General features: G+C 34.9%; 1 protein-coding gene across 2 annotated transcripts in view; it reads left to right on the top strand.

Annotated features, from left to right (window-relative positions):
- The window catches only part of Chrm3 (cholinergic receptor muscarinic 3), a 448118-nt gene that overhangs the window by 211695 nt on the left and 224243 nt on the right, over window positions 1-12180 (top strand). The window lies entirely within an intron of this gene.

Here is a 12180-nt window from a genome sequence, read left to right on the forward strand (position 1 = left end):
TTTCATCTTGCAATCCCAAGGACAAAAGCACAAGTAAGGATACCGGCATGGAAAGAGAAAATAAGGTTGGGCTCTGGAAAGCTCCCCATTATACTTCTTGTTGCATGAGACCATACAGCCCCAACTAAGACAAGCCACCTGGTCTTCTGATACTCAGCACCAAGCAGGGACTGAGCTGCCTCAATAGTATTCATATCTGGATATGATGTTCAACATGACTGCACATTCATTTTCACCATGAGGTTCTATACCTTTATCTTCATTTTAATGGGCTTTGATATGTTACAAACTTTGTCCAAACATAGTGTGGCATCAATGAGATTTAAACTTGAACTTGACAGGTGTTGTGAGATGTTTCCTCAATGCTAGGGGCTTGTGCTATTGCTTATTACATTTTTGCTAGTCAGTGGGCATTATCAGTTCAGGAACCCTTTGAACACTTTAATGACATGAGCTCTTCATTATATTACCCATTTATAAAATTAAATGAAACGAGGCTACTCCTGTATGGGGTGGGGTGGGATGGCACCTAAAAGTTATCAGTTCTTTTCCTTTTTTTTCCACTTTCTTGCAAACAATGTACATCCTGACTCTGTCTTTTTGTCATGATGTTATTCCTAGTTACTTTCTTGCTTTGCCTGGAGAGTGACATTAAGTTCTTGGTGGTCATCTGGCTTCCATTCTGGCCACATAGGCACGGGATAATCAGGATAAATTGAAATTATCAATGAATACAAAGAAAGGGAATTTTAATGCTTAGCATCTTTTGTATTTTGCTCTTTTGAAATAACAGTTTTGAAGTACATAATGGTTTGAGTATAGCCCTCAAAACTCAAATTTTAGCCTATAATACTAATATTAATTGTTTTCCTTCTAAAAAGCTCTAGATTCATACATATCTATTTGGTTTTAAAAAAAATACTGGAGATAAAAGATGAACTTTTAATGGAAAGAAAGTCATGCTAGTCACTGAGTAAGGCACTGACCTGAGTCTGGGAGGAGGAGCTAGATAATGGAAAAATCCCTGGGCTGGAAAATAAGGGACTGGAAATGCAGGTGATAGCTCAACTCTTTTATGGTGGAAAAAGCCATTTCAACCTTTCAGACCCTTGCTCTTTATTTGTAAATTTATAGTGTAAAATATTCTCATGTGCTGTTGGTGAAAAATTAAAGCTTACCTTCTTGGGTCTTCTTTGAAAAATGCAAGGAATTGTTCTAGTATTTTATTAAAGTCAAAATTTATGTTTGCTCATAGGACCTAAAAGTTATCAGTTCTTTTTCTCTTTTTTTTTTTTTTTTTCACTTTCTTGCAAACAATGTACATCCTGACTCTGGTCTTTTTGTCATGATGTTATTCCTAGTTACTGTCTTGGTTTGCCTGGAGAGTGACATTAAGTTCTTGGCGGTCATCTGGCTTCCATTCTGGCCACACCAACATACATTTTGAGCAAAGCTGGAGGCAGTTTTTGGAAACTCGGTCATGTCAATTTCCTATTTGAAACCTGCTCACAACTTTCAGTTCCTTCCTTTACACTTAGAATAAACTTACATGCACTACATAACTCAAGATCTGCACACCCTGTGCTAAACTCAAGTCTCTCTGTTTTTGTTTTAGCTTTTGTTTTTGTTTCCGCTTTCATTTTGCTTTCCTTCTTAAATATTTCTCTTTGTTCTTCCCCTTGGCACTGAGTCATCTGGCTTGCTTCATTCTGTCCCTGGCTCTTGTTACCACTCAATCCTTACAATCAGTTCTCTGTAGACCTCCTTTACCCCTCTCTATGAATGAATCTTGTGTCATATATAAACATATATATATATATAAATTATAATATGTATTATGTGTATGAAGTACGTATACAGTGTAAGGAGCTTAGTAAGATTGAAGAATCCTGTCATATTTGTTTAAAATGTATTGTTTTTCTCACCATGATATGATCTAAGTTCCATGAGGGTGGGACTTTCTTTTTTTCTTTTCTTCTTCTGTTTTTTACCAGTGACAAAACCACATCTGGTCCATGCAAAAGACTTATTAAACATTTATTTAATGAAAATGAATGTAGAGCCAAAAGATGCCACCATTTAAATACTACAAAAGAAATTAAGCAGTACTTAATGATGTTCCTGACATATCTGGTGCTTAGATGGGGAAGAAAGCAAAAATAGAGATGAAAAGAAGAAAAAGACAGAGAGGAAGACAGTGGAACAAAAAGAAGAAGATTTTGTTGGGAAAGATAACATTGGGATCTCTGTTCAATGGCATTTCTGGTTTTTGACAATGGGTGACAGGGCTCAATTCTGTGTGTGTCACAGAGATTTCTTGGCCAACTTGAGACACTCACAATCAGATATTTTGTTGAATGAAAGCCCTCTAAAAATAAAATAATGAATTATTGAACTACTAAGAGCAAAACTTTTGTCCTTCTTTTAATGCACATGATATTATTCCCCTGATGCCAAGATTCTGGCCATGTTACACCAGATAGTCCAGATGCAAAGAATATGAAAACTTTTCCTGTGTTGGGCATCTCCCTCAGAGCCTTTCAGAGTTAATTCTATCTTTAAGTAAATTCTCACACTGACTATCTAGAGTGGCACACCATGCTAATGCATTAAGAATGCTGCTCAGATAATGAAAACTAGAAAAATGTCTCATCTGTCAATTAAGTGATATAGCCTTGTGGTTAGATTATAGCAATTTGAGAGCTTTGTGCTTTCTACCAATTGAGATTTGACAGCTGTTTATAAAATATTTACATCTGATTTCAGTCACATTGATGGCACTTTAGGGTCTTTGGAGGATGACAATTATGTATTAGGATCATGTTTTAAAAATTGAAACTTATCTATTGAAGAGAAAAATGTATTTTTAAAACTGAGCAAAGGAAGGACATCCACTTTTTAAAGGATATACACATAATAAAATTTTTTAAAAGTAACTACTTGTGAACAGGATTGTATTACATATAATGTTTGTGCAATACTGAGGAAGACCCTTGCCAGCCCCACCTGGCTTAGATGTTCCAGATTTTTTATTAACTCTGTCCATCCAAACAAGTATCTCATCTCCTTCATTTTTTACATCTAACAAAAATGACAACATTTCTATGACATAGGGACAAAATGGATAGAATTTTACTGTATTTAGATAGAGTATTATAAAGAAAAGTCACAACATATTCTTTGCATAAAAGGAAGAAAAAATATAAAGGATTGGGGAGTATTGAGTATTGAATTTATACAAAATTTATAAATAACCTATCTTCAAGAGTTTTAATTGTAAGCATAAATTCGCATGTAGCTTATTATTATCAGGTATTGTATGAGAAATAATAAACTTATTATTCTTTGTCAGCTGTCTTGTCAAATCTTAATATCTATGAGATACTTTGTAAAAACAAGTAAACGCAAGAAAATGTGAAAATAGGGAGAGTAAAAATCTATCTTATGGCCATTCAAAGTTTATTGTCCTTGGTGCTATATTTAAAGAATCTGTAAGTTGTTACTTTCTTTCATTGATAAATGTAATGAAGAAGCCTCTGGATATAAGACATTTTAAGTTTGGAATCCAGACTAACATATTAGTATAAAATGTTTTTTTTAAATTTCTAGAAAGTATGTATGTGTCTTTTGTCCTCCACTAACACATAGCTTCCACCTCACTAAAAGGGCATATCAGCTACCATTGGAAAGAAGTGGGCTTGATACCAGCATCTATGAGAACAGAAGCAAAATTACAAATGGAAACCCTATGTTCACACCCTCACATTCTTCCTACTCTGACTGTGTCTGGGGGTAATGAATCTGTCCTTGGAAAATGAATCCTGATACTTGACCTGAAAACCCAAACATCTTCTTTCCCCAGTGCCATATCTGCCCCTTGAAAACCTGTTGGAAAACATTTGTGATTTTTTTTTAAAGGGAATACAAACCAGGAACGAAACTAAAAACATAAAATCATAGAAAGTTTTTTTTTGAAAAACAAATACCTATATTATACTATACACAAAATACAATGCAAAAAAATTGGCTTAAATTTTCAAAATATATTGCACAATAAAAACAAAAATAGTGTAAGAATATGACCACCAAAAATACAGCAAATATATGGAATGACTGTAGCAAATTATAAGAAATGAATAGGGATAAACACTAGGAGAGATCAGGGTAACTAATATAGGTGATTACTTCATTAAAATATACATGTATATTTGGGGTTTGTAGGTAGTACTTTTTAGCTAAAAAAGGGTTTTTGACTTAGTCTCATAACATGGAGAAATTAAATTGCACTCCAAGAGACTGAGTGAGCTCTAAGGTTTATAATGGGAAAGTTTTTTGAAGTGGACTTAAAAATTAAAGATATAACCATTGCACCATATAACACATAACATACAGGCAAGTGAAAAAAGAAATAAATCCACAGCACATAAAAGAATTCGTTTAAAATAGGAAAGCTTATAATGGGTTAAAATGAAAAAAACTATAAATGTAGGGCATTTATATTCCAGTACATAACAGAAGAAAGAAAATTCAATTTACACAGTGTGCTATTATTCTGGGACAGCAAACCCTACCCAAATTTGACATGTCTTTTCAACAAAATAGCTGTTCAATTCCTGCTGTATGTTGCTGAGATGGAAATTTTTGATAGTCTGCCCTACTGCTTTAATAAATAGCCTGTATCTTTGAAGAGCTGAAAATACAGCATTGATGATAAGCCATACACATATGTTTTTCAATATGATACCAGATATCAGTGATGTGATCAAATTGTCATGGTCTACATCTTTAACACTGTTGGATTTTTTTTATGTCTTTAGCATTGATTGGGCACGAATAAGCTTTTGGGAGATGTTTATGAAAGGAACATGCTATCTGGTATGACAAGATAGAATAAAAAAGGGAATATTATTGTATTATTATGTGACTTCAAGGATATAGAGTTTCCCCTCTATAAGAAATGGGTGACCTTGTACCAAAAAAGAAAAAAGAAATGGGTGTCCTGAAACTTGAGTATAGGCAGGATGTATAAAGACATAAAGAAAGCAAAAGGCATCATAAGGGACTATGAATACAAAGGAGAACCTTAGTGTTAGCTTCAGAATTGTGCCGTGTGTCTTCATTTTGGCACCATGTATACAAAACTGAGACACACATTTGGAAGTGGGATTTCAGGATGGGGAAGGAAGATATGACCAGAAAGAAAAGAAGCTTGGATACTTGTAGGACCTTGGATTTCATCTTAAAAGTTACAGAATACCACTAAAAGATTTGATACAGAAATAACAAGAGAAAAGTTAACCAGCCCAAGATATGTGGATAGAGATCAAAGGTGGGAACTAGGTAGAGAGATCACTTTTCCAGACATAAGAATATCAAAGGCTAACCAAAGAAAGCCACCAGGTAAAATGAGGAGAGGACAAATTCAAAAGTGACACACGGAACACTAAGATCCAGACTCTTCATGGTGTCTTCTGTATTTATTAGAAGAACAATGTAATGTTTGGAATAGAAGTGAAGACAGTCATAGATGTGATGGTCTGAATGTTTTTGTTCCTCTCAAATTAACATGTTAAAACACTAACTTCCCATATGGTAATATTTGAAGGTGGGATCTTTGGAAAGTGACTGGAGGACAGAGACTTCATGAATCAGGTCTAATAAAATAGGTTCAAGAAAGCTTTTTATTCCTTCCATCAGGTAAGGTTTTAATGGCACTGTCTATAAGCCAGAAGTCTTGATCTTCAGCTCCCATCTTCCAGAATGAGAAATAAATTTCTATTACTGATAAGCTACCTAGTCTACCGTATTTTGTTATAACAGCTCGGGTGGGCTTAAGCAATAGAAAACTAAGAGCCTGACTTGAAATGGGGTTACAAACAGAACTGGAGGTAAGGAATAAGTGCAGGTGACAGCTTCAGAAGTAAGCATTCTCCAGGGAAATAGAAAATTAGAGGGTAGTAGTTGTAGTATAGATGGAATAAATAGGATCTGGAATCAAGTCAGAGCTTTTTAAGCTATGAGCTGTCAAAGTCTGTTTGTAAAATGATAGAAATAGCTCAGAAGAGAAAGATAAGATGATAATGGACAAAATTGAGAAATACACAGGAATAAATGCCACAGGCAGATACAGGAAGGCTGCTAGAGCACATGAGCACAGATACAGGTGGGTGAATAGATGATGTCAGGAAAAGAGGAAGTTTTCATAATATTGCTACTTTTCTTTTCCCAACTATGAGACAATCAGAGGTGCACCACTGATTCAAATAAGGTCATAACAGTTAAACTGACCTTTGGATTCAGAAGGGCTGCTCTGAAGGAATCAGTAGATGACATAGTAACTGAGTGAAAGGGCTTCGTTTCCAGACAGACCTCTGTCCCAGGCCTGCCTTCTTAATCCTAAATGTGTCCCCTGCTCAGGTGAGCTGGGAAGCATCACGCGTAAGAACTCAGGCTCTGAACTTGGCTCCTGGGTTGGAATCCAGTTCTATCAGCAACTGATGTTTAAATTTGAGTCTGTCCCCACACCCGTCCTGCTTGAGCTCTTCTGTCATGAAGTCTGTAGAATGATCCTTCTCATAGACAGGGTGAGTAATGACTGAAAACAATGTGAGTTCACAGCCTTGAACCTGCCCCACCTGCATGGTGCCCCGTAATGTTGGCAGCTGTTATTGTGTGTCTCTGGTGTCCATCTGCAAAATGGGCATGCTAACACGAGCTTGACACCCAGGACAGGTGTGAGAATGTGAGAAACCACACATCAAGTTTCTAGCATACAGCAAGTAAATATAAAGAGAAATCATCCCTGTATGTGTGAGCAAAAGACATCCATAACTTTCTAAAGAGCATTAGCAGAGAAGAAGTGATTTTTGATGAGGAGATGGTTTATTTTTTAAATTATTAATATATCATGCATAATAATTGCATTTCTCATGGGCAGCTGGTACAAATACATGTCACATCCTGATTTTTACCCTACCTTTTTTCTTCCTTCCTTCTTTCTACTTCCAGACCCTTTTACCATCTCGTTTACCTTCCTGTGTCCTACTGTCTGTCTCTTATTTAGCTCTCATCTTGTAGAAACCATGCCATATATAAATTTTGTGTCTGATTTATTTCACTTAGCATTTTGGTCCCAAGATCGAAGTATTTTCCTACAAAATATTCAAATTTAATTTAAGAGAATGAAACTAGTTAAAATCTGGTGATGTAGCCCAGGATCAGCATTTTATTTAAAGCTGATAAATTTAATGAAAGCAGATTCATTTTCACTTTGCTAAGGAAGGGCGGGGGGATTTTGTGTGTGCATGGACACACTGTAGGAAAATGTCTACAGAGGGTAAGTGAATGTAATGAGATTTTACACTGGAAAGTAACATTAATTACCACATTATATCACAGCATCTGCACCAGTGCACAAAGTTAAAACTAAGTGAACTAAAATTGATTAGTTAGATAAAATACTGGTTTTGTATTATTATACATATAACTAATAGTGTATTTTAAATATATTATAAATATAAATCACATGCTTTGGTTTCCTAATGGAGCATATGAAACACAGTGCAGTCCTAGCCCAGTGTTTGCCTCAGTAGGTACCAGGCAATAATGAGATAATAAATGGATGAAAAAATCCCATGTTAGCAACTTGTGCAATGGATATCAGAAACACTCATCCTAGAAAAAAATAGCCAATGTATTCTGTTAGTTTCTTTATTAACAATTTTAATATGAATTCATGCTTAATGATGGAAATGTAGACTAACCAGAGCATTTTATAAGTCATGTCAAATCAAAAAACAAAGGTGAGATACTGTGATATGTAAATGATGTAAGTATAGCCAGGATCTTCTGCAGACAGTAAGAATAAGGCTATAGTATTCAGTGGTATCGTTAAGTATTACTTAAATTAATGTTGTACACTCTTCAAAATGAAAATATGCTTAACAGAGAACAAGGAAGGTGTGAACCTAGGAATATGGAGCCTTGCACAGGAAATGGTGGTGGGGTGCGGGGATAGTTGAGAGAAGGTTGAATAGTAGACTTTGCTTAGAGAAAATCTCAGATTCTGCCTCCTTCCTCCTTAGTCCCTAGAGTTGAATGCCCATGACTTATACATCTAACTCCTGTACTCTCCAAGATAGGTATAAAGAATTTGATTCTCAAACTGCATTCCGAACACCAGATGCAGCAACACCATCACCCAGAATCTTGTGAGAAATGCAGATCCTTAGATCCCAAGCCAGCTTTATTGAGTCAAAATAGTTTTCTAGGTGACTCTTAGGCACATACTTTGAGAAGCCCTAATATCCAGATTAGAGATAAGGGCTTTAAAGCTCATGGGTCTTGATTCAAATGTTCATGTCATCTTTGGAAAGATAATTTTTTTAATCCTTTTCCTGTACATACTGTATAGGCACAAGTATCTTGTAAACAACTGTACTTGATTTTTAGTCACTTAACCTCTTTGATTCTCTTTTTCCTTAGTATCTTGAGATCACATTAATATAGAATTTTAAAAATCAGAATTATAAAAATCAACACAGCCATTTATAAGACAGCATTTTGCTTATGGTAAAGTACTACATGTTAGAAATCAGTATTATACAATTCTCATTTAAAATCACTTAAGATGATAAACCTAGCATATAATTGTGAATTGCATCCTTCATAATGATCATGATATAAATGATTCATAGGACCATCCTACCTCTTTGATGAGTTAAAGAAAAACCAGAGCTAGATGGTAAAATGACAGACATAGATTTTATTTCAGCCTATTGCAATAGGTGAAAAGGGACCTTGGTGTACAACTGTGCTCACTTCTGAATACAACATAGACAAGTACAAATTTATAGTTAAAGAACAAAGTGGGATCAATGGATGAAAATTTATTCAGAGAAAACATCAGAGGTGGGGAAGGGTATACCAGTGAAACACATCTTCCTGAAGGCAGGTCAGGGGGATCATTAGAGGACAAGGGAATGACAAATTTGTTCTGATGAAGAGGCTGATCAATACCCAGGGTGAGAGATTATTGATCAACTGACTTTGCAGGATTCTTGTTAAAACCGGAGGATGTGAACACAGACATGGAAGTACAAAGGTCAAGGTCCACTTGGAAATAAACTTCAAAGGAGCCTGACTAAAGTATTCTTTTTCCTCTTAAATAAAATAAATAAATAAATAAATAAAGTATGGTCAAGAAAGAAATCTTGGTCAATAGGAAAAGCAAAGACAGACAGGAAGGAAGAGAAATTGGTTGGCTCTTCAGACACTGAGACCTTTGCACATGAGTCCTAGGGAGTCTGTTTTTTTAAAAATGCTCCAGACTTCTAAGGGCACTTTAAGTAAATTGTTTTTTCCATTCTACATATTACCAAAATATTAGAAGTGTAAATTTAAATAACAAGATAACAGTAAACAAATAAGGGTAGAAGAAAATTACTAAAGAGCAAAACAGGAAGAAATAATTGTTTCTCTTTGTGTTTTGATAAAGAAAAGAGTTTCACAATTGACCTTGGCAATAGATGCAATGTGGAGAGGCAATTACAGTCTTATTGGAAGAAATACCATGAGAAAAAGTAGAATCTAATTAACTTGCAGAATGTGAAGGAAAGACTAAGAAGCTTTTCGGAACTGTAGATGGCACAAGGTTGGAATGACAGGTAGAGATTAGATTTTAAAAGACCCTGACTGCCCCGTTTCTGATTTCCTCTGATGAGTAATCAAATACTGTTTTTGAACAGATAACAGACATAACCAGAGAAGTTATTTTGGAATATGTATTTGGCATCCATGTGTATGCTGACTTAAAGCAAGAACAATCAGGGAACCTAAAGCAGAGGAGCTATTTTAGTAGCCCAGAAAAAGTAATAAGACCATGAGATGGATTTGACACACTGGTACCTCCCTTATCCATGGTTCCAATTACCTGTAGTCAAGTGAAATTTCATGGTATCCTCAGCCCCACCATGGACATCTCTTAATTCACTTTACCCACACTATATTATACTACCTGCCAATTAATATTTAGTAGCTGACTTTGTTATCAGATAGACTGGTGTGTGGTAGCAATGACTGTGGTCAAATAATCCCTACTTCTCATTATGGACCTAAAGGGCAAGAGTACTCATGCACATGAAACACTAAGACATAAAGCGTGGAAGAACAGATTGACTCTTGCTACATGCAGTGCAGCAGGGCACATAGGGAAAAACAGTATGTTTAGGGTTTGGTACAATCCTTGTTTGCAAGCATCCTCTAGGGGTCTTGAAAAATATCCTCCATGAATAAGGGAAACTAATCTAACTGGAAATGGAAAGGAAAGAGCAATTTGGAACAAAGTTTTTCTAACAGGTTTACACTGACTTTTTCATGCTAACAAGAAACTTCCATATTAGAAGAAAATGAAACTCACTCGCCTCATACTGGGCACATCTTTTACCAAGTTCCATCTTTATATACGATTTTTGTTAAAGTTGGTGTGAGTGGAAGTACAAACATGCTAGATACTTGTGCTATTTTTATGTCCTTTTGCAGGGAAAGAAAAAAAAAAGGAAGAGGTCTATTCATGTGTCATACTCTGAGACTTATGGTACTTTGCTAATTATAAGTTCTATTGTCTTGATCTCAAAAGGAATTCAAGAGCTGAACCAAGTATAGTAAGGTCTCCCAGACCCTAGTGATTATACAGCTGCAAAATTTGTAGCCAAAATGTCAGCCTGCCTTAGTATTTTTGTAGGCCAAGAGGCCAAAGAAAGTAAAGTCAAACTATTTCTTGCGTTTTTACAGAAAATTTATAGGATATAACAACAGAGCTCAAGATGACAAAAGAAATTTTAGTCACTTCTGCAACCTCTGTTGAATGGAAAATAATCTTTCTCATCTTTCTAACTTTCTAAAAACTTTTTGAATTTGAAGCCTTGACTATATTTCAGACTCCAAATCTAAGCATAAGTTGAATGCCCTTAGCACATATCTCTGGGCTGACATATTCACCTGGTATAGTTCTTTAAGTCAAAGATTACCTGCCATCATCCCACCTTCTCTCAGACCTTTGTATTCTCCTGCCCTTTCTTTTCATGGCTAGTACATAACACTGAGGTATGACATTAGTGTAGTCTTACAATGTCTCCTCTACTAAATAACAAGATAAATAAATAACAAGATAAAAGCTCATTCTAAAAGCTCCATAAGTAATATGGAAAAAGCAATTGACTTAGAACTGCACTTATATATCATAAAAATGCCCTTATAGATCAAAAAAATACAAAAAAGAGAACTGACATAAAAATTTTGGTGTTGGGATTATGGATGATTTTTAAAATTATCTTATTTTTAATTGTTTTCTGCATTATCCATAGTGACAAATATCTACTTACATGAATTTATTAAAAGTATATTTTCTAAATGGAGTAATCATGTTTGCATTTATTACTTCAATATATTCTCTCTGAAAGATATGTTTTTAAAAATACTTTGGTAAATTATGTACATCAAAGAATTAGTTTCTTCTTTATGAATGGTTCCCAAATCTTAGATTTAAGAATAACTTAGGAGACTGATATGCATTATGAAAGTCTGATTTTAAGAATGAAGTCCACTTAAAAAGACAACTGATATTTTCTGTAGTATTATTAAGAACAAGATATATAATGTAACATCATCCTGGTGCATAGAACTTAGTATTAGAATTTTTTTTTAAAAGTACCCTTTACAATAAAGCCAACAGGTAAATTTGCACACATTATATATAATTTTCACAATTATATTTTTACATGTATATATAATGTCAAACACATAAAATCCTACAAAATAACATTATATTACATAGAATTATTTTGCAGGCACTCATTTGAAAGTGCAACAAGAGAAGCTAGGAAAAATCTCAAATTTCTTAATGTTCTCTCTAGCACACTGCCAGTATAAAATTGTCCAATTTTACATGAGCAGTTGAGAGAAATAGAGGCAGTACTCTTAGTACTGTTGGACTTGATTTGGAATGCTCCCAGTAACTGAGTGATATCAAGGTAGAACTACATATACCCTCCTAGATCTTCTCCTGGAATATGTGGGCTTAGATACCTGGGCTAACAAGATAGGCTCACTAGTTATAGACCCTCATGGTTCAGCATAGAAGCCAGCAGTTTGTTTAACTATGCCTCAAGCTTGTGAGACAGT

This window comes from Cavia porcellus, unplaced genomic scaffold, assembly GCF_034190915.1.
Source record: "Cavia porcellus strain 051 isolate PalLab524CR breed Dunkin Hartley unplaced genomic scaffold, mCavPor4.1 scaffold_13, whole genome shotgun sequence".
Classification (NCBI taxonomy): domain Eukaryota; kingdom Metazoa; phylum Chordata; class Mammalia; order Rodentia; family Caviidae; genus Cavia; species Cavia porcellus.